This window comes from Rattus norvegicus, chromosome 1 (genome assembly GCF_036323735.1).
Source record: "Rattus norvegicus strain BN/NHsdMcwi chromosome 1, GRCr8, whole genome shotgun sequence".
Lineage (NCBI taxonomy): Eukaryota > Metazoa > Chordata > Mammalia > Rodentia > Muridae > Rattus > Rattus norvegicus.
Genome location: NC_086019.1, coordinates 125110191 through 125132336, shown reverse-complemented (window position 1 = coordinate 125132336; position 22146 = coordinate 125110191). Strand labels below are relative to the sequence as shown.

The 22146-nt window shown below is 38.3% G+C and overlaps 1 long non-coding RNA gene across 6 annotated transcripts in view; it reads left to right on the top strand.

Moving 5' to 3' along the window:
* Nucleotides 1–22146, top strand: part of LOC102546835 (uncharacterized) — a 37676-nt gene that overhangs the window by 5668 nt on the left and 9862 nt on the right. For 2 of the 6 annotated variants that reach the window (XR_010060314.1, XR_010060313.1), the window contains 10 exons: nt 59–145; nt 868–1132; nt 1298–1380; nt 1786–1951; nt 2241–2372; nt 3024–3086; nt 6022–6112; nt 7903–8022; nt 8793–8863; nt 10592–11080. This is a non-coding gene — a long non-coding RNA (uncharacterized LOC102546835). Of the gene's footprint in view, nt 1–58; nt 146–867; nt 1133–1297; nt 1381–1785; nt 1952–2240; nt 2373–3023; nt 3087–5577; nt 5681–6021; nt 6113–7902; nt 8023–8792; nt 8864–10591; nt 11081–11759; nt 11841–22146 lie in introns of those variants that run through there. The other 4 variants (XR_010060320.1, XR_010060317.1, XR_010060316.1 and 1 more) reach the window with 4 other exon arrangements.

The following is a 22146-nucleotide window of genomic DNA, read 5'->3' as shown; positions in this document are numbered from 1 at the left end:
AATAACCCAGATGCCCCTCAAGGGAAGAATGTATACAGAAAATGTGGTTCATTTACAGAATGGAATACTACTCAGCTATTAAGAACAAGGACATCCTGAGTTTTGCAGGCAAGAAGATGGAACTGGAAAATATCATCTGAATGAGGTAACTCAGACCCAAAAGGACATGCATGGTACGTACTCAATAAGTAGATATTAGCCAAAATATTACAGAATACCTAGGATACATTACACAGAAAACAAGATGATTGTTAACAAGCCAAAGGGCCAAGTGAGGATGCTTCAGATTCAAGAAGAAAGCAATCACTGGAGGCAGAGGAAGGCAGAGACATAGGTGGGAGAGAGGAGGGGAGAGGGGGAAGGGAAAAAGGGGAACATGATCAGGTATTGTGGGGGATAGGATAGACACCCCAAGTACCAGGAGAATGAATGGAAATATGTAACCTCATGGGGTGGGAGGTGGGTGACCCTCTAGAATGTAGGTGAGAGAAGCTCAAGAATCAGAAGGAGGGACCTTATATGGAATGCCCAACAGTAGAGAGAGGAAACTTGTAGAGTCCACCTCCAGTAGAAAGACAGGACATCAAGTGCAGGGATGGGGTTGCCAGTCCACAGTCAAAAACACTGACAGAATTGTTCCTCTCTAAAAAAAAACTACAGGAACAAAAAAGGAGAAGAGACTGAGGGAAAGGAGGTCCAGTGACCTGCCTAAATTGGAATCCATCTCAAGGGGAGTCTCCAAGGCCTGATAGTATTACTGATGTTATGGTGTGTTTACAGACAGGAGCCTAGTTTGTCTGTCCTCTGAGAGGTCCAACAAGCAAATATTAGACAAAGACTGATGGAGGTATGTACATCCAACCATAGGACTGAAGTCAAGGACTGCTGTGGTTGAATTAAGGAAAGGCTGGAAGAAGCTGAAGAGGTTGGCGACCCCAAAAGAAGACCAGAAGTCTCAACTCTCCCAGACTCCTGAGATCTCTCAGACATTGAGTCCCCAACCAGCAGCATACAAGAACTGGTGGGAGGACCCTGACGCATATACAGCAGAGGACTGCCTGGTCTGGCCTCAGTGAGAGAATCCTTGCCTAACCCTTTAGAGACTTGAGGACCCAGGAAGTGGGGAGACCTGGTGGGTGAGCTTGGGAAAATCCTCTGGGAGGAAGGGTGGAAGGAAGAATGGTATGAGGAACTGTGGGAGGACAGCCTGGGAAGTGGGTAACGAATAGACTGTAAAAAATTTAAAAGTGGAAGATTAAAAAAAAATCTATGTACATTCTCTTTTGCTTGAATATAGGTCAGTGTCTTCGAGTAACTGTTGGTTGCCTTTGGTGGCCAGATGATGGTGTGAGATCCCCTAAACTGGATTTACTGACATTTGTGAGTTGCCATGTGGGTTCAGGAGAGTCAACCTGGTTTCTCTGGAAGAGGAGATAGTCCTTTTTATTACTGAGCCATACCTCCGTTCCCTCTTTCAAATTCTGTTTTTAATTCTTCTCTCATGTATTACAGCCCAAAAAAGAGATTTTTATCTCTCCTCTCCTCAGGGTCAGTCTTCCCTACCTGTCTACTCCCCCCAAGACCTTTCCTGTATTATTGTCATGTTTGTCTCTAATGTAGTATCTTGTTTGTTGAGTTTTGTTATTTGGTTACACAGTCATTGCTAAAAGATTTGTCGTAAGATTTAAATTTGTGTTTTGTTTTTCAAACGATTGTAAAGGAAATTTATTGTGTTTCCAAAATATTGTCAATATTAAAATATGAAAACTCTCTATGTTTATTTAGTGGTTCAGTGGTAGCTATCAACACAGCAGAATCCAAAATCAGCTTGGAGGCAAGTCCTTCGGACATCTCTGAGGGGTCATCTTGTTGTTTGAAGAACCATCTTAATTGTAACTAAGAACATCCCCTGGGTGGAAAATCCTGTATTGCATAAAATGATGAAGGCAGGGTGAGTACTTGCATGAAGTTGAATGAATTAGGATTTATTACTCTCTGCTTTTTATATTGAGAATATATTTTGATCACCACTTCCCCTCCCCTAACTTACCTTCACCATATCTCAACCCGTTCAACTCTATACATTCTTTCTCTCTTTAGACAAAAAGAAGCAGACAAGCTCCCTGCTTCTACGTTATGAACGTAGCATGATCAGTTATGTTACACATCCTGCCACTGTGACTTCCCAATGATGGAATTGAAACTGCACGTCAAAATAAATTTTCTGCATTTTTCCCTAGAGAAATGACTTCAATTCAACATGAAATTAATCCCCCAGACCATCATTAGAGTGCAAAGGTGACCTGAGCATCTGAGCCTTCAGGAAGACATGCTTCATGGATCTCAATTTGGATTTCTGAACAGAGAAACAGGTCATTGGTAGATAAGTTAAACTTTCAAAATCAGGTATTTCTATTTAGTGTACTCAGCCTCGTGAGTTTGTGTGGAAATATGGGGAGCATTAGTAGAGTTGGGAGGCAGATGGAGGGTAGACATGATGTAAATAAAGTACCCTGCATGAAATTCTAAAAGAATTCTGGAATGCATCATAAAGTTTCAGAATACTGTTTACACAGATATCAGTGTACATTGCCCTGAAACTTGATATTTTGAACTTATTTTGCACAATTCCTGTTTTAAAAGGTACTCCACAAATTTAAATCCCTACTTAGTTGTATGCAACTTAGAGTTCTGCAGTCTGTCTCCACACTCTTAAATCTGTGCACTGCTAAGACTAAAAGCATTGATATAGTTTATTTTCTGTTTGTATCATTTAAAAAGTACATTGTAGACATGTCTTTTCAGGTAATCATATATGCAGGAAAGATACTCTTCTTTTAATGTTACAGTGAAAACAGTTACTATATTTATGGCATGGTAGTATTTTCTTATCGTCTATGTGATTTCAAATGTGCTATTTCATTCATTGTGATGTCACTTTACTCAGGCTGTACTCAGGTTTTTCTGTTATTATTCATGTTGTTTTTGTTTTCTTTGTCATTTTGTGGTCGATGCTACTTTAGGTATCATCAATTACTGGTACTTGTAATGCACAACATTGCCATGAAGAAAACGGAATTAGCACAGTAAGTATATAATGAGGCAAAGAAACTGAATATAACCCACCCCGTTAGTGGTGGGTGTAGGCTAATTATCCCTATGCTAGAGATTTTCTACCCATGCTTTTTCCAATTGGTAAACATTGCTATACCAAAATTAAACTCTGCATTTGGTTAATTGCACCCTTTAGAGTCTATAAGTCATATTTCAAAAGTGTTTAACATTATTTTCAATTTACATTTTCTAATATTTATGTTTTTTCTATAAATATGACGATTATTGTTTTAATTGAAAGACATTTTTTTCATAAAATATATTCCAATCACAGTTTCTCCTCCCCCTATGACCTACCTTCATGCCCCCGTTTTTCTCCCTCTCTGTTGAAAACAGACACTGACACTAACACTAACAATGACATTCATTAAAACACAGAGCAACACACACACACACACACACACACACACACACACGGCTAGAGAAAGAGAGAGAGAGAGAGAGAGAGAGAGAGAGAGAGTCAGAGACACAGAGAGACACAGAGAGACAGAGAGACAGAGAGAATGAGAAATAAAATACATAAAACAGAAGTGGTGTATACATTTAATCATAGCACTCTGGAGGCAGAGGCAGGCAGATGACATGAGTTCGAGGCCAGACTGCAGAGTGATTTTTTCAGGAGAGCAAGAATACAATGAGGAACCCAGGCCAAAAAAATCCCAAGAGAAAGAACTGCATAAAACACAAAATTAGAAGCAAAAAACCAGTAATACAACAAAATGGTAAAATGAAGCAATATGAGACAAAAGTCTGTAAGATACCATTGAGCTCACTTTGTGTTGGACAGATAATTCGGGCCATGAGGCCAACCTTCAAATGTAATCAATATATCCATTCATATATTTATCCTTTACACGTGCTTCTCAGATGGACGTAGCCTTTTAGTTAGTGATGGGAGCCCGTTCATGTGTTCATTTCCCCCTCTCAGTCCTAAGATCTTATCTAGCTTGAATCGCAGCAGCTGGCCACACTGCCACAATTCCAGTGACTTCATATGTGTATCACCACTCCTGTGTCTGAAAGATAGTGTTCCCATGGGAGTTATCCATCACCTTTGGCTCTTATACTCTTTTTTTTCCTCCTCTTCCACCTAGCATCAAACTCTGAATAGAGACGTGAAAGACATATCATTTATGAATGAGTGTTCCAAGCCTCTCATTCTTTCTACACTGTTCAGCTATCAGCCCATATTTTCAGTACATACAAATATACATACATAAACACATACATATAGAAAATGTATATTCATTCAGAAATGAAATGTAGTATATATATATATTTATATATATAGTACATTATATATAATGGATATGTATAATAGCTAATATTATACTGTAATATCTATAATGTCATAACATATACTAGGTTTATGTTATTTTACATTGATACTTTATATTATATATGATGTATTTTGTGTTTTTATGAGTGTATGTTTGTCTTAGAGAAATAAATTTTAATGAGATATTTGGGAAAGATTTCCCAAAAATATTCTATGTTTATGGGTGGGATTATCATTGCATTATTTTTAAAATTGCTTACGTCCTGGGTGACTTAATATCTGTGTATATTATACAGATAGTAACACTTAATGGAATTTTATTTGTATAACAAATATTTGAGTTTTTTTAAAAAAATGAAAGAATTTAGGAAATCTCAATATTTTACTCTGTTTACTTGGAGAGGATCATATAATTGTTATCCAGTCTTATTACTATAGACGTTGTTTTTTATACTAAACCTTTATGCATTTTAAATCAACATATTTGGGTCATATTTTCCTTTTCATGGCCTATAATCATTTATTTATTTGGGCAGATTTATGCTGTATTATCACGCACACACACACACACCATCTACAAATAGTTGTATTTAATTGTTCTCATATCAATATTTAGAGCATATTATTCCTCTCCTCCAACAACTCCCAACTCCTTCCTGCTTTCCTACTCACCAAATTTCATGTTCTTTTTCTATCTCCTAATGCCACCAAAACAAACCAAGAAAGAAAATCAAACAAAACAATGATAAAACCTATCAATAATACAAACCAATATGAAAATTAAATGAAACTAAACAGCAAAGCCAAGAAGAAACAAAAAGCCCCCCTCCTGAACCTGAAAGAGTATATGCTTCACAATTTTGTGTTTCCTAATTACTTTCTGACATATAGTTTGCCCTTGAAATTTGTTGATATATTCAATGACACAAGTTGGAGAAAAAAAAAAACCTGGCTGTCCTTTTTTCAGTAGGTATCAACTGCACATAGCTTCTAATTAGAGGCAGGACTCCATTTCCGTTTTTCCTGTTACCTCTGAGACTTTTGTTCAGTTTGAACTCAGAAATCTTGTGTATGCTTGAATAATCGCTGTGAGAGCAAATGATTCTAGGTCCTGTTGTACATGAACAAGTCTTGTTCCTGAGAGACTAATATCCTAATATCTTCCTAATTTCCCTTCCTCATAGATTTGTGAGGCTTCAGGGGAAAGGTTCGATGAAGAAATCTTACTCAGGACAAGTGCTCCAAAGTCTCTCACTGTCGGTATAATATCCAGTTGTGGTTCCCCAGGTTAGTTCCCATCTGCTACAGAAAGAAGCTCCTCTGATGTGAGTTAAGTAATGCACTGGTCTATGGATATAACTATGTAATTTTGAGTCACTTCATTGTAATGTGAGATTTGCAGAATTATAGTGGTTTTCTGGTAGACCCATTTTTGGGTTCTTGAGCACATTAACAGTGTCTAGTATGAGTCTTGATTTGATAAATATTGGGTCATAAATTCAATAAAAAAATAGGTGATTACCTCAGTAAAATTTGTGCCACAATTACAGCAGTATATTCTGGTAGGCATGTCAATATTGTGGGTTACAGGGTTTGTAGCTGAGTGATAATGATTATTTTTCCCCCAGGAGCATGCAGAGTACCTTCCAACTCCATGAACATTACATGTGAAGCTTCAAGTTTGGTATCTGCACAATTTCTCAATGGTTGATGACAGAAGTAAGCGATACCTTTCTATAGCATTAGGGCTTTATCTTCAGGTTGTAGAGAGTAACTAATTGCCTTGTCAATATCTTGTCTGGGATCCTCTGTGGGACGCCATTGACTAAAACTCAACCAAACAGTCCATTCCTAACACTGGAGAGATTATTGTTTGGCATAGTAAATCCAGTTAAGGTAATGAATCCTCTAGTCTGTGATGCCTATGTTTAAATTGCTCTCACATATATGAAGTGTCTACAAGTTTTTTGAAATATTCATACATAAGTATTGTATTTAGGTAATGTCCATTCTCCTTCTTACACCACTGCATCCTAAAATGTATGTTGAATTATCTGTCAAATCATGAACTTTTCTAATAACTATTATTGTTGAGCACATATTATTATTTATTTCTAAATAATAATTCCACTCCCACCAGTTCCACCCATACAAATTCCTTCCGATAACACCGCTCTCCTTCTCTGAGCAAGAGATGCCCCACTTGGGTACTTCCTGACCCTGGAACATCCAGCCGCAGCTGGACTAAGCTTGTTCCCTCCCACTGATGCCCAATTAGGGAGTCCAGTAAGGGGAAGGGCATAAAATGGCAGGTAACAGAGCAGAGACAGCCCCTGCTCATATTGATAGGGGATCCCTATAAAGACAAAGGCACACATATGGTACAAAGGTGTTGGAGTTCTAGTTGTAGCCCCTACATACTCATTGGTTGTTTGTTCAGTCTTGGTGCGCCCCAGGGTCGAGGTTAGTTGACTATGTATGTCATCATGTGTTGTCCTTAACCCCTGTGAGAGGCATAATTATTTAATAGCTTAAAATATCTAGTTGGAATATTGTCTCAGATGGCAGTGAGCACAGTGAGGATATACACTCTAGAGGCAGCTTCATTGAGACAACTTGTATTAATAGGTAGTTTAAAGTCTATTTAAATATTTTTAAGGTGTCTAGGCTCTATAGGGTAAAGGTACATCACTGGAAGGGGCCAGGTGCTGGGTATGCCTCATTATAAACAGTAATTCTAAATATTTGGTGTATATCATTTTGTAAGGTAAAAGGAAGTTTACCCTGGCTACTGAGCTGTATGAACTCCTCTGGTAGAACAAAAGTGGGGAAACAGGGCTACATGCACAAGGACATCCTGGCCCGGGCAGGGTTGTTGAGAAATCTTACTACTGCCAATCTCAGGAGAAGATTTCAAGGGTTTGGACGTGACTTAAGCTGACTGTTCTTACAGGCTTGCTTCTCATGGCCCTGTATCTTCCCAGCTCCACAGCAGAGCCTTATGATTTTTGCATAATATTTGGAGTGTTAATTTTCATTTTATGTTGAGATATACATATTTTCTGCTGGCTCCCAGGTCTTCAGTCCGTTTCCCCAACACAATACCAGATCATGTTCCCTCTCTCCCCATCCCCATACCCTTTCCCTCCCCTGTTCCTCTCTTCCTTCTCTTGTTCAAATGTCTTTATTGAAGCTAATTTTTCGTAAGTTTTGAAACAGTAGCAGAAGTTCAATTTCTCCATCTTTACTTTTCTTTATCTGAATGACGTGTTAATTTTGGTTTTTATTGCATTTCCTTATGAAGTTTAGATGAAGGTGACCATAGAACAAAAATGTAATAAACCTTTGCTTTAGTTTGAGATACTCTTAGTCTCTAATAGCTTTGATAACTAAGGTCTTCTTAAAGTCAGTAAAAATCCATGGGTGATATTAATAGTCTTAAATACACTCTTGGACGTTCAAGTATTATGTTACTCATTTATCCTTGTGTTTTTATTTTTTTATGTCAGGTATCTCTGATACGGAGTCTCAGTGTACTTTGTAGTGAGGTTGCAAATTCAAGCACTAATGCAATGCTTCCTGTCAGCCTCCTGAGAAGATCACACTGGAGACCACTACTCTGATCTATGGTATTATAAAGTCATTTGCTTTCCAAATTGATTACTTATGCAAGTAATTAGATAAAAGTTTATATTTTGTTGTACTTTAAATTTTTCATTCACTATTTGAGTCTGGAAACAAAAGAATTCATTTATGTTTCAAAATTTCAGAGGAAAATTGGTTACAGAGCCAAAAACGAGACTGCAAACTTTCTGAATATTGGGATCCTCACAACATTTGGTTGTGACAGAAAACAAGGTGAACTGCGTGATCACCATTTCTGAGATTATACAAAACAGATTGAACAAAGCAGAATTAGGCAAAATTTAACTTGCAGTGCCATTTCATATTTCCAGTGTAGTGTAGAATGTGTTTACTTTTGCTTGGTTCCTTAAAAGATTGCCAATATAGGTGGTGTGTTCTGGCAACTTATTGTCTTTTGCTCTTTCTTTTCAGTGGATATTTCATGCATAGAATCATACTTATTTAGGTGTATTATTTATTTAATTCTTTACTAATTATCCATAGTACATTTTGATAAATTTTTCTCTCTTAATGCCATCCAGGTCATTCTTACCTCCCTACCTAACTAATTTTATGAATATGCAACAAAACCCCAGAAAATCTAAAGAACAAAACATAACGCCATCACAACACAACACACAATCAAATAACAAACAAATAAAATATGGATTTCATTTTGTTTTGGCCTACTATTCCTGAGAATGAAGCAGCCCTAAGTTGTTTTTGATATTCTCAATAACTCTATTGAGAAACATGGTATTTCCTTTCCTTACAGATATAAACTGCAAGAACTTTCCTGATGAGGAATAGGACTCTGTGTTTATACCCTTAACCAATGCTGTAACTGTAAGTAGTGTGAAATATTGGAAGTTTTGTCTGTTCCTATTGCTTTAGAAGCTTTGTATAATATGTACACATATGATAATAATTATAATATACTCACATTATACAATTCCTCATGTAATACAATTCCTTAGCTAGATATGCCACTGTGTAAATCTCCAGTAGCGGGAATTAGTTAAACAATTCTGGATCGGTGGCCAATGTGTTCCCATATACCCTAACTTCAAACATGAATAGTGGTGCTAAAAGTATCATTTACACCTTCATCACCCACAGTAAAAGGGCCTGTTCCTAAATATACCACTTATATCATCAAATATGGAGAAATGTAGTTTGTGCCCAAAAAGATATTTCATCCCTATTAAATAGATTTCTTGCTTCCAGAAGGAATTCTGCATGCATGTAAAAGATAGAAGGCACCTCAGTCAGGGATGACATTAGCCGAAATACCCAACAAAGGGGAGATAGAATGTGAAGAGACAAGGTCCTGTAAGATATGCACGGCCCCAGTTGAAGATGGGGTCAGTCACCCATCTCAAAATTTTTAACCCAGGATTGTTGACTAAACCATCAACCAAACAGTACACAAGAGTGACCCATGGCTCCAGCCACATGTATAGCAGAGGATGACCTTGTCAGTCCTCAATGGGAGGAGAGGCCCTTAGTCCTGTGAAAGCTTAATGCCCCTGTGTAGAGGAGGGCCAAGATGGGGAGGAAGAAGTGTTTGGGTGGTTGGGTGAGGGAGCATCCTCATGGAGGGAGTGGCTGGGGGAGCACCCTCATGGAGGAAGGGGTTGTGGGGATGGAATAGGGGATTTCTCAAGGTGAAACCATGAGGAGGTAATAGTTGAAGTGTAGATAAAGAAAATATCCAATAAATATGAAAGAAAGGAAATAGAGGGACAAAAGTAGAACAGAGACACAAGGGAAGGCCATAGAGACATCCCTCTATCTAGGGTTACATCCCATCTGCAGAACCAAACCCTGAAACTATTGCTAAGGCCAAGAACTGCTTCTTGACAGGAGCCTGGTATGGGTGTTCCCTGAGAGGTTCTGTCAGCACCTGACTGAACGTACAGCCAAACATCAGACTGAGCCTGTGCACCACAATGTAACAGCTAGGGGAATGACTGAAGGAGCTGAAGGGGATTGCAACCCCATAAGAGGAACAGTATCAACTAACTGGACCACCTAGAGCTCCCAAAGTATTAACAACCAAACAAAGAATAAACATGTGGGATTCATGGCTCCAGGGTGGCCTTATCTGGTATCACTGGGAGGGCAGGTGCTTGGTCCAGTGAAGGCTTGATGCCCCAGCATAGGGGGATGCTAGTGCAGTGAGTGGGATTGGATGTATAGAGAAGCACCCTCATAGAGGCAAAGGGGAGGTGGATGGGATAAGAGAGTTCACAGAGGGAAAACTGGGAAGAGGATATCATTTGAAAAGTAAATGAATAAAATGATTAATAAAACAATGTAAAATAAGTCATACCAAGCAGCTATTTTCTACTCTACTACTTAGGCTTGATCATGAATTTTAATTATTTCAATCCCCCACCTTGGGATATTTATGCATGGCATAGTGTGCCTTTTTATGCTGGTGGATCATTTAACTCCTGATTGTCCATTGAAAGAGTTTTTCTCTCACAAGGGCCATATATTTTTTTTATCAGATTATCTTGTGCTCCACATAGAGCCTACATTCTAATCATTCGCCTTCTCTTTTTCTAGGTGATCTATGGCAAGGGAAGAACAAGATCTCAGGACTGGTTCATCACCTTACTAAGATATTCAAAATTACATAATACTAGAAGAACTTTTTTTTCTTACAATCTTAGAATGTGGAGGGAATCTTATTTAACTAGTGTACAGTTGACAGAGGATACCTAGGGAGTTTATTCCCATGCTGAGATACCAATTCCTTACTACTGTCCACAGCATTCTTAGATACTTCCTTTTCAAAGTGAGTCTAGCAGAGGCAAAAAGTTCGTAGTCGTTCATACTGTAATTTAGAATTATACAAAAAGTGTTTATGCATAGACAGTGGATAGAAAGGCTCAATTCTGCAACTCATGTGTTATCTTTGACTTTTTAAAAGGAGCTGTTCACTAGAGAGTAGCTGCAAGGAATGGAAAATTTGATGAGCCACACTGAGGAAGACTGAGGAAGCGGAGAGCTGACATCAATTCACATTATGGTGTAATCATTTTTCTATAAACGGTAAGTTGATATTGAAATGGGAATTGTGGAAACAGCATAGAATTGTGATCTTCGATAATAACATAATTTGTAATTGTAACATTCCACTAACATTTGAAGTATCTGACTAGAACATATTAGTTGAATTATAGTATATTATTGATATTTCACTAGGGCTTGTTTAAGAAATATAGCAATGCAATTTAAATTACTTCATTTCCTTTACCATTAAGTTCTATATTATAGACAGAAATATACAAATATTAAGAAAATAAATAATTCGCAATTAGACCAATGGCACATTTTAGTAGTATATAGCCTTTCCCCACAACAAATGCTGAGATTGTTTTTTATTCAAAACAAAATCAAGTCCACTGGATCTATCTATAGTTATTAAAGTCAGTGCTAACAATATGTCAACAGATGTGCACTGTATGTCTGTTACTAAATCCCAACTACAATCTTAAAAATAAAGACAGAAGAGTATTAAAACATAATTTATTCTCTCCAATTGTTTTGTAACATCTTATCTCATATCACGTATGAAGAATATTTCTTTTTCATGGTCATTTCCTCTTAAATAAAATTTTCACACCTGTAAGGAGCTGAGCAGCTCAGGGTATTCAGACAGCACAGATATTGGCAAGTTTTATGAACATGCATTGAGTACTTATTAACAGTGAATATTTTTTTATGGAAGGAGGACTCTGTTGAAGCTGTCTTGGGTTTGGGCACTGATGTCTTCTTCTACTTTCCTGAATCATTACCTACTCTCTGGCAAGTATTTTTAGTTCAAATGCCTGTATATCACACATGCTCCAGTAACTGAAACCATTCAGCTGAATTCCTTGATCTGGATTTCTTGAAATGGTTTTTGTAGTTGATCTATAGGTCAAATTGATTTATGTCTCCTAAGAGGAAATCACTCAACAAGAGCATAAAGATGATAGTTATTTTCTCTAGGGTCAGTAAAGATGTCCTAAGTTACATACTGTGTTATGTTGTTTGTCCATTGTCATACATATAAACTATACTTTTGTGTATAATGTTAAATTTATTTTTTGCTCTATTTTATTGGATATTTTTTATTTACATTTCAAATATTATCTATCCCCTTTCTCAGTATCCTGTCCAAAATCCCCTATACCATCCTCCCTTCCCCTTTTCTATGAGGGAGTATCCCCACCCATCAATCTACCCTGTCACATCACCCCCCCTTTATACTCCCCTACAATGGGGGGTTCAGCCTTGGCCGAAACAAAGTCTTCTCCTCCCATTGGTACTCAACAAGGATATTCTCTACTATATGCAGCTGCAACTATGGGTCTGTCCATGTGTATTCTTTGGATGGTGATTTAATCCCTGGGATCTCTAGTTATTAGGCATTGTGGTTCTTATGGGTGTGCAAACCCATTCAGTTCCTTTACTACGTTCTCTAACTTCTCCAATATTGACCCCATTCTCAGTTCAATGATTAGGTGCAAGAGTCTGCCAATCTGGCAGAGCCTTTCAGCAGAAAGCTATATAAGGCTCATTTTAGCATATACCTCTTGGCATCTCCAATAGTGACTGGGATGATGGCTGTATGTATTTGCCAGGATCCCTAGGTGGGGCAGTCTCTCAATGAGCATTCCTTCAGTCTCTGCTCCAAACATAGTCTCTTTGTCTCCTATGAATATTTTTGTTTCCCCTTCTAAGAAGAACTGAAGCATCTGCACTTTGTTCATCCTTCTTCTTGAGCTTCATGTGGTCTGTGGATTGTAACTTGGTTAATCTGAGCTTTTGGACTAATATCCAATTATTGGTGAGTGCGTAGTTGTGTGTGTGTGTGTGTGTGTGTGTGTGTGTGTGTGTTTGTGTGTGTGTTTGTGTGTGTGTGTATGTGTGCGATTGGGTTACCTCACTCTGGATGATATTGTATAGTTCCATTCATTTGCCTATGAATTTTACGAAGTGATTATTTTTAATAGCTGTGTAGTGCTTCATTGCGTAAATGTACTACATCTTCTGTATGCATTCCTCTGTTGAGGGACGTCTGGGTTCTTTCCAGCTTCTGGCTATTATAAATAAGGCTGCTATGAACATAATGGATCATGTTTTCTCATTGTATGTTAGAACATATTTGGCTATATGCTCAGGAATGGCATAGCTGGGACCTCAGGTAGAACTATGGCCAATTTTCTGAGGAACCTCCAGACTGATTTCCAGAAAGTTTGTACCAGGTTGCAATCCCACCAACAATGGAGGACTTCGTTTCCACATCTCCTACTTACTGAAAGGAATTTTGCCTGGTTTGAATCTCTGAAGGTCTTGTGTGTTCTGCCACTGTCTCTGTGCAGTCATATATTTATTTGTCTGTTATGGATAGAAGTGACATTTTCCATGGAGTCATCTATTATGCCTGGCTCTTACAATCTTTTCACCCCCTCTTCTGCACAAATCCATAATGCTTGAGGAGAGAGATTTGATGAAGACTTCCAATATAGGTCCAAATTACCCAAAGTCTCTTCACATTGTCCTCTTTTGGGTCTCTGGGCCATTTCCTATCTGATGTAAAATGAAGCTTCTCTGGTAAGGGTTAAGTAATACCTTGATTAATGACATTAGAGATCATTGATACATTTCCTTATGCGAATAACAGTTTTTTTTTTGGTTATTTATTTCGGAGCTGGAACCGAACCCAGGGCCTTGCACTTCCTAGGCAAGTGCTCTACCAAATAACAGTTTTAAGCTAGAACCTATAGCATCTAAGATTCTTGGCAACTTTACCAATATCAGATGTGTGTCCAACTCATGGAATGCCACTTAAATCCAATTAAGTTGTTTGTTACTTCTCTATTATATGTGGCATCATTGAAGTGATATATATTACACAGAAGTCACTTTTATAGGTTTCATGTGTTGTATATAAGCAAAATTGATGATTTATTTTTTTTGGTAGTGTGCCAAGTACATTTCAACATTATGGATGCTCATAAGGACCAGTAAAGTTTCTAGTTGGGAAGCAGATCATCTTGTCTATGTTCAGTGCTTTAAATTCATAATATATTCAGTTTGTGGAGAGTAACTGATAACCGTTACAGAACCATGTGTTACTGGGAGGAGAATGGCATTGACCATTGATACACAGAAATAATACACACCTGACTCTGAATTTTTTCTTTGCTGTCACAATATGTCAAGGTTGTAATTGTCTCATCCAACATATGGTAACTTCATTTTAATTACTTTCAAAGTATATTTGAAACACATTTTAATGAATATTTCAATAATCAAATTAAATTATACAGGTAATGCCATCACATAATTTCTACTCTTTCTGTCCAACTGTAGTTTCTTTTTTTGTACCTTATTAGCTGCCAAAATTATGGTCTACTCTTATAACTTAATAACTTAATAAGGGACTTGTCCCATTAGACATCTCATCCTCTCTCCCATAGCCTCTATTTCTTACCTGTAGGTCTTCAGTTAGCAGTGAGGTTAATAACATTTTCCCCAATTCACATTGGTACAAGAACATGTGGCATCATTTAAAAAATCTTTTTTGATATTCAAATTATTTGAGGATCCATGTGAGGGACCACAATAAAATAAAACTTACAAGATGACAAATGCCCATATAAGTGTATAGCCATTTGGTGATAGTGTGTATTCTTCTAGCATGCTGTGTAAAGGATTTAGTAATTTTTGATTGTTGTTTTCATTAATTAATGGATTTATTCATTCTATATCCTAGTTACAACCTTCCATTTTTCACCTTCTCTCAGTTCCAGCCTTGCAAATTGATCCCCCATTACATCTTCTCCTTCTAGAGGAGGGGAGGCCCCAGTAGGGTACCACATTACTCTGCTAATCAAGTCACATCAGGATTAAGGACCCTTTGTCTTACTGAAGCACAGCCAGGCAGTCCAGTTAGGAGACGAACCAATGGCAGGCAACAGAGTCAGTGACAGCCTATGCTCCAGTTGTTGGGAAACCCACACGAGGACCAACATGGATATTTGCTATAAATATGTAAGGGACATACATCAATCCACTTTATGTTGTTGGTTCAGTCTCTGTGAGCCCCCATTGCCCCAGGTTAGTTGACATTGTAGATCTTCTTGTGGTGTCCTTGACCCATCTGCCCCATTTAATTCTATCCTGCACTCTTTCACGAGAGTCTCTGAGCTCTGCCTCATATTTGGTTGTGGGTTTCTTCATTTGTTCTATCCAATGATGTATGAAGTATCTTAGATGACAGTTTTTCTAGTTTCCTTTTGGCAATAATAGCAAAGTATCAATAATGTCTATGTTTTGTTCTTTCCCATGGGATGGGTCTCAAGTTGGGACCGTCATTCTTTGGCCATTCCCTCTATCTTTATTAATATTTACATTTCAATGTGTAACAGTAGCAAATTATAGTTATGAGGTAGCAATGAAAATTTATGCGTGATGATTATCACAAAATTGTATTAAAGGTCACAGCATAAGAAAGGAGAGGACCACTGATATAGCATGTCCTGTTTGTTTAACTGGTATTTTATCATAATCATAATTCTTTTTACATGTGCATCATTTAACATAATTTCGCTGAGACAGCCAAGTCATAAACGGTGGTACTGGAATCTTGGTCAGGATAGAGAAGTCAGAGTAGCTGCCACTTATACACATTGGGGTTCTTGTTCCATGGCTGCTGTATTATCTACTTGGCCTTTTTGCTAGAATACTCAAACTGGGACATTACCTTGTGCTAAGGTCCCAACCACAACCTCAGGTACAGAGGTGAGAAGCACTGATAAAAGGAAAAGTTGGATAACTTCTAGCCATTCTAACCTCTTCCCTTACTATTATTCAGGACAGAAGCTAATGACTTCTGTCAGTTATATTCTACTGATAACATCAGGAGATTAAGAAAAGAAACAATGAAACTTATTTATTTGTCTCTTTACACTTTGACTCAGAGGACTCTCACTTACCAGGCCTGGGGCTGTGTTTTTTTAACTCTTTGTGAACCTGAGAGAAAAGAATAGAGAAAAAGAAAGTCTGACTTATATTCAGACAGATAGATAGATAGACAGCCGACCAACACAAACACACACACACACACACACATGCACACACACACACACACACACACACACACACACACACACACTGGATGTAGCAAAAAGGGATATGTCACCACTTCATTATTGTTCTTAGTTTTTACCCTTTTTTAAAAACTTACCTCTAAACCCCCTTTTTTTCCCCATCTTTATTAAATTGGGTATTTCTTATTTACATTTCTTTTTTTTTAATTAACTTGAGTATTTCTTATATACATTTCAAGTGTTATTCCCTTTCCAGGTTTCCGGGCAAACATCCCCCTCACCCCTCCGTTTCCTTATGGGTGTTCCCCTCCCAACCCTCCCCCCATTGCCGCCCTCCCCCCATAGTCTAGTTCACTGGGGGTTCAGTCTTAGCAGGACCCAGGGCTTCCCCTTCCACTGGTGCTCTTACTAGGATATTCATTGCTACCTATGGGGTCAGAGTCCAGGGTCAGTCCATGTATAGTCTTTAGGTAGTGGCTTAGTCCCTGGAAGCTCTGGTTGCTTGACATTGTTGTACTTTTGGGGTCTCGAGCCCCTTCAAGCTCTTCCAGTTCTTTCTCTGATTCCTTCAACGGGGGCCTATTCTCAGTTCAGTGGTTTGCTGCTGGCATTCGACTCTGTATTTGCTGTATTCTGGCTGTGTCTCTCAGGAGCGATCTGCATCCGGTTCCTGTAGGCCTGCACTTCTTTGCTTCGTCCATCTTCTCTAATTGGGTGGCTGTATATGTATGGGTCATATGTGGGGCAGGCTCTGAATGGGTGTTCCTTCAGTCTCTGTTTTAATCTTTGCCTCTCCCTTCCCTGCCAAGGGTATTCTTTTTCCTCATTTAAAGAAGGAGTGAAGCATTCACATTTTGATCATCCGTCTTGAGTTTCGTTTGTTCTAGGGATCTAGGGTAATTCAAGCATTTGGGCTAGTAGCCACTTATCAATGAGTGCATACAATGTATGTCTTTCTGTGAATGGGTTAGCTCACTCAGGATGATATTTTCCAGTTCCAACCATTTGCCTACGAATTTCATAAACTCGTTGTTTTTGTTAGCTGAGTAATATTCCATTGTGTAGATGTACCACATTTTCTGAATCCATTCCTCTGTTGAAGGACATCTGGGTTCTTTCCAGTTTCTGGCTATTATAAATAAGGCTGCGATGAACATAGTGGAGCACGTGTCTCTTTTGTATGTTGAGGAATCTTTTGGGTATATGCCCAAGAGAGGTATAGCTGGATCCTCAGGCAGTTCAATGTCCAATTTTCTGAGGAACCTCCAGACTGATTTCCAGAATGGTTGTACCAGTCTGCAATCCCACCAACAATGGAGGAGTGTTCCTCTTTCTCCACATCCTCGCCAGCATCTGCTGTCACCTGAGTTTTTGATCTTAGCCATTCTCACTGGTGTGAGGTGAAATCTCAGGGTTGTTTTGATTTGCATTTCCCTTATGACTAAAGATGTTGAACATTTCTTTAGGTGTTTCTCAGCCATTCGGCATTCCTCAGCTGTGAATTCTTTGTTTAGCTCTGAACCCCATTTTTTAATAGGGTTATTTGTTTCCCTGCGGTCTAACTTCTTGAGTTCTTTGTATATTTTGGATATAAGCCTCTATCTGTTGTAGGATTGGTAAAGATCTTTTCCCAATCTGTTGGTTGCCGTTTTGTCCTAACCACAGTGTCCTTTGCCTTACAGAAGCTTTGCAGTTTTATGAGATCCCATTTGTCGATTCTTGATCTTAGAGCGTAAGCCATTGGTGTTTTGTTCAGGAAATTTTTTCCAGTGCCCATGTGTTGCAGATGCTTCCCTAGATTTTCTTCTATTAGTTTGAGTGTGTCTGGTTTGATGTGGAGGTCCTTGATCCACTTGGACTTAAGCTTTGTACAGGGTGATAAGGATGGATCGATCTGCATTCTTCTACATGTTGCCCTCCAGTTGAACCAGCACCATTTGCCGAAAATGCTATCTTTTTTCCATTGGATGGTTTTGGCTCCTGTGTCAAAAATCAAGTGACCATAGGTGTGTGCGTTCATTTCTGGGTCTTCAATTCTATTCCATTGGTCTAACTGTCTGTCTCTGTACCAATACCATGCAGTTTTTATCACTATTGCTCTGTAATAATGCTTGAGTTCAGGGATAGTGATTGCCCCTGAGGTCCTTTTATTGTTGAGGATAGCTTTAGCTATCCTGGGTTTTTTGTTATTCCAGATGAATTTGCAAATTGTTCTGTCTAAATCTTTGAAGAATTGGATTGGTATTTTGATGGGGATTGCATTGAATCTGTAGATTGCTTTTGGTAAAATGGCCATTTTTACTATATTAATCCTGCCAATCCATGAGCATGGGAGATCTTTCCATCTTCTGAGGTCTTCTTCAATTTCTTTCCTCAGTGTCTTGAAGTTCTTATTGTACAGATCTTTTACTTGCTTGGTTAAAGTCACACCGAGGTACTTTATATTATTTGGGTCTATTCTGAAGGGTGTCGTTTCCCTAATTTCTTTCTCGGCTTGTTTCTCTTTTGTATAGAGGAAGGCAACTGATTTATTTGAGTTAATTTTATACCCAGCCACTTTGCTGAAGTTGTTTATCAGCTTTAGTAGTTCTCTGGTGGAACTTTTGGGATCACTTAAATATACTATCATGTCATCTGCAAATAGTGATATTTTGACCTCTTCTTTTCCGATCTGTATCCCCTTGATCTCCTTTTGTTGTCTGATTGCTCTGGCTAGAACTTCAAGAACTATATTGAATAAGTAGGGAGAGAGTGGGCAGCCTTGTCTAGTCCCGGATTTTAGTGGGATTGCTTCAAGTTTCTCTCCATTTAGGTTAATGTTAGCAACTGGTTTGCTGTATATGGCTTTTACTATGTTTAGGTATGGGCCTTGAATTCCTATTCTTTCCAGGACTTTTATCATGAAGGGGTGTTGAATTTTGTCAAATGCTTTCTCAGCATCTAATGAAATGATCATGTGGTTCTGTTCTTTCAGTTTGTTTATATAATGGATCACGTTGATGGTTTTCCGTATATTAAACCATCCCTGCATGCCTGGGATGAAGCCTACTTGATCATGGTGGATGATTGTTTTGATGTGCTCTTGAATTCGGTTTGCCAGAATTTTATTGAGTATTTTTGCGTCGATATTCATAAGGGAAATTGGTCTGAAGTTCTCTTTCTTTGTTGTGTCTTTGTGTGGTTTAGGTATAAGAGTAATTGTGGCTTCGTAGAAGGAATTCGGTAGGGCTCCATCTGTTTCAATTTTGTGGAATAGTTTGGATAATATTGGTATGAGGTCTTCTATGAAGGTTTGATAGAATTCTGCACTAAACCCGTCTGGACCTGGGCTCTTTTTGGTTGGGAGACCTTTAATGACTGCTTCTATTTCCTTAGGAGTTATGGGGTTGTTTACCTGGTTTATCTGTTCCTGATTTAACTTCGATACCTGGTATCTGTCTAGGAAATTGTCCATTTCCTGAAGATTTTCAAGTTTTGTTGAATATAGGTTTTTATAGTAAGATCTGATGATTTTTTGAATTTCCTCTGAATCTGTAGTTATGTCTCCCTTTTCATTTCTGATTTTGTTAATTTGGACGCACTCTCTGTGTCCTCTCGTTAGTCTGGCTAAGGGTTTATCTATCTTGTTGATTTTCTCAAAGAACCAACTTTTGGTTCTGTTGATTCTTTCTATGGTCCTTTTTGTTTCTACTTGGTTGATTTCAGCTCTGAGTTTGATTATTTCCTGCCTTCTACTCCTCCTGGGTGTATTTGCTTCTTTTTGTTCTAGAGCTTTTAGGTGTGCTGTCAAGCTGCTGACATATGCTCTTTCCTGTTTCTTTCTGCAGGCACTCAGCGCTATGAGTTTTCCTCTTAGCACAGCTTTCGTTGTGTCCCATAAGTTTGGGTATGTTGTACCTTCATTTTCATTAAATTCTAAAAAGTTTTTAATTTCTTTCTTTATTTCTTCCTTGACCAGGTTATCATTGAGTAGAGCATTGTTCAATTTCCACGTATATGTGGGCATTCTTCCCTTATTGTTATTGAAGACCAGTTATAGGCCGTGGTGGTCCGATAGCACGCATGGGATTATTTCTATCTTTCTGTACCTGTTGAGGCCCGTTTTTTGACCAATTATATGGTCAATTTTGGAGAAAGTGCCATGAGGAGCTGAGAAGAAGGTATATCCTTTTGCTTTAGGATAGAATGTTCTATAAATATCCGTTAAGTCCATTTGGCTCATGACTTCTCTTAGTCTGTCGACATCACTGTTTAATTTCTGTTTCCATGATCTGTCCATTGATGAGAGTGGGGTGTTGAAATCTCCCACTATTATTGTGTGAGGTGCAATGTGTGTTTTGAGCTTTAGTAAGGTTTCTTTTACGTATGTAGGTGCCCTTGTATTTGGGGCATAGATATTTAGGATTGAGAGTTCATCTTGGTGGATTTTTCCTTTGATGAATATGAAGTGTCCTCCCTTATCTTTTTTGATGACTTTTAGTTGGAAATTGATTTTATTTGATATTAGAATGGCTACTCCAGCTTGCTTCTTCTGACCATTTGCTTGGAAAGTTGTTTTCCAGTCTTTCACTCTTAGGTAGTGTCTGTCTTTGTCTCTGAGGTGTGTTTCCTGTAGGCAGCAGAATGCATGGTCCTCGTTGCGTATCCAGTTTGTTAATCTATGTCTTTTTATTGGGGAGTTGAGGCCATTGATATTGAGAGATATTAAGGAATAGTGATTATTGCTTCCTGTTATATTCATATTTGGATGTAAGGTTATGTTTGTGTGCTTTCATTCTCTTTGTTTTGTTGCCAAGACGATTAGTTTCTTGCTTCTTCTAGGGTATAGCTTGCCTCCTTATGTTGGGCTTTACCATTTATTATCCTTTGTAGTGCTGGATTTGTAGAAAGATATTGTGTAAATTTGGTTTTGTCATGGAATATCTTGGTTTCTCCATCAATGTTAATTGAGAGTTTTGCTGGATACAGTAACCTGGGCTGGCATTTGTGTTCTCTTAGGGTCTGTATGACATCAGTCCAGGATCTTCTGGCCTTCATAGTTTCTGGCGAGAAGTCTGGTGTGATTCTGATAGGTCTGCCTTTATATGTTACTTGACCTTTTTCCCTTACTGCTTTTAATATTCTTTCTTTCTTTTGTGCGTTTGGTGTTTTGACAGTTATGTGACGGGAGGTGCTTCTTTTCTGGTCCAATCTATTTGGAGTTCTGTAGGCTTCTTGTATGTCTATGGGTATCTCTTTTTTTTAGGTTAGGGAAGTTTTCTTCTATGATTTTGTTGAAGATATTTACTGGTCCTTTGAGCTGGGAGTCTTCACTCTCTTCTATACCTATTATCCTTAGGTTTGATCTTCTCATTGAGTCCTGGATTTCCTGTATGTTTTGGACCAGTAGCTTTTTCCGCTTTACATTATCCTTGACAGTTGAGTCAATGATCTCTATGGAATCTTCTGCTCCTGAGATTCTCTCTTCCATCTCTTGTATTCTGTTGGTGAAGCTTGTATCTACAGCTCCTTGTCTCTTCTTTTGGTTTTCTATATCCAGGGCTGTTTCCCTGTGTTCTTTCTTGATTGCTTCTATTTCCCTCCTCAATTCCTTCAACTTTTTGATTGTGTTTTCCTGGAATTCTTTCAGGGATTTTTGTGTCTCCTCTCTATGGGCTTCTGCTTGTTTATTTATGTTTTCCTGGAATTCTTTCAGGCATTTTTGCGATTCCTCTCTGTAGGCTTCTACTTGTTCTCTAAGGGAGTTCTTCACGTCTTTCTTGAAGTCCTCCAGCATCATGATCAAAAATGATTTTGAAACTAGATCTTGCTTTTCTGGTGTGTTTGGATATTCCATGTTTGTTTTGATGGGAGAATTGGGCTCTGATGGTGCCATGTAGTCTTGGTTTTTGTTGCTTGGGTTCCTGCGCTTGCCTCTCGCCATCAGATTATCTCTAGTGTTACTTTGTTCTGCTATTTCTGACAGTGGCTAGACTGTCCTATAAGCCTGTGTGTCAGGAGTGCTGTAGACCTGTT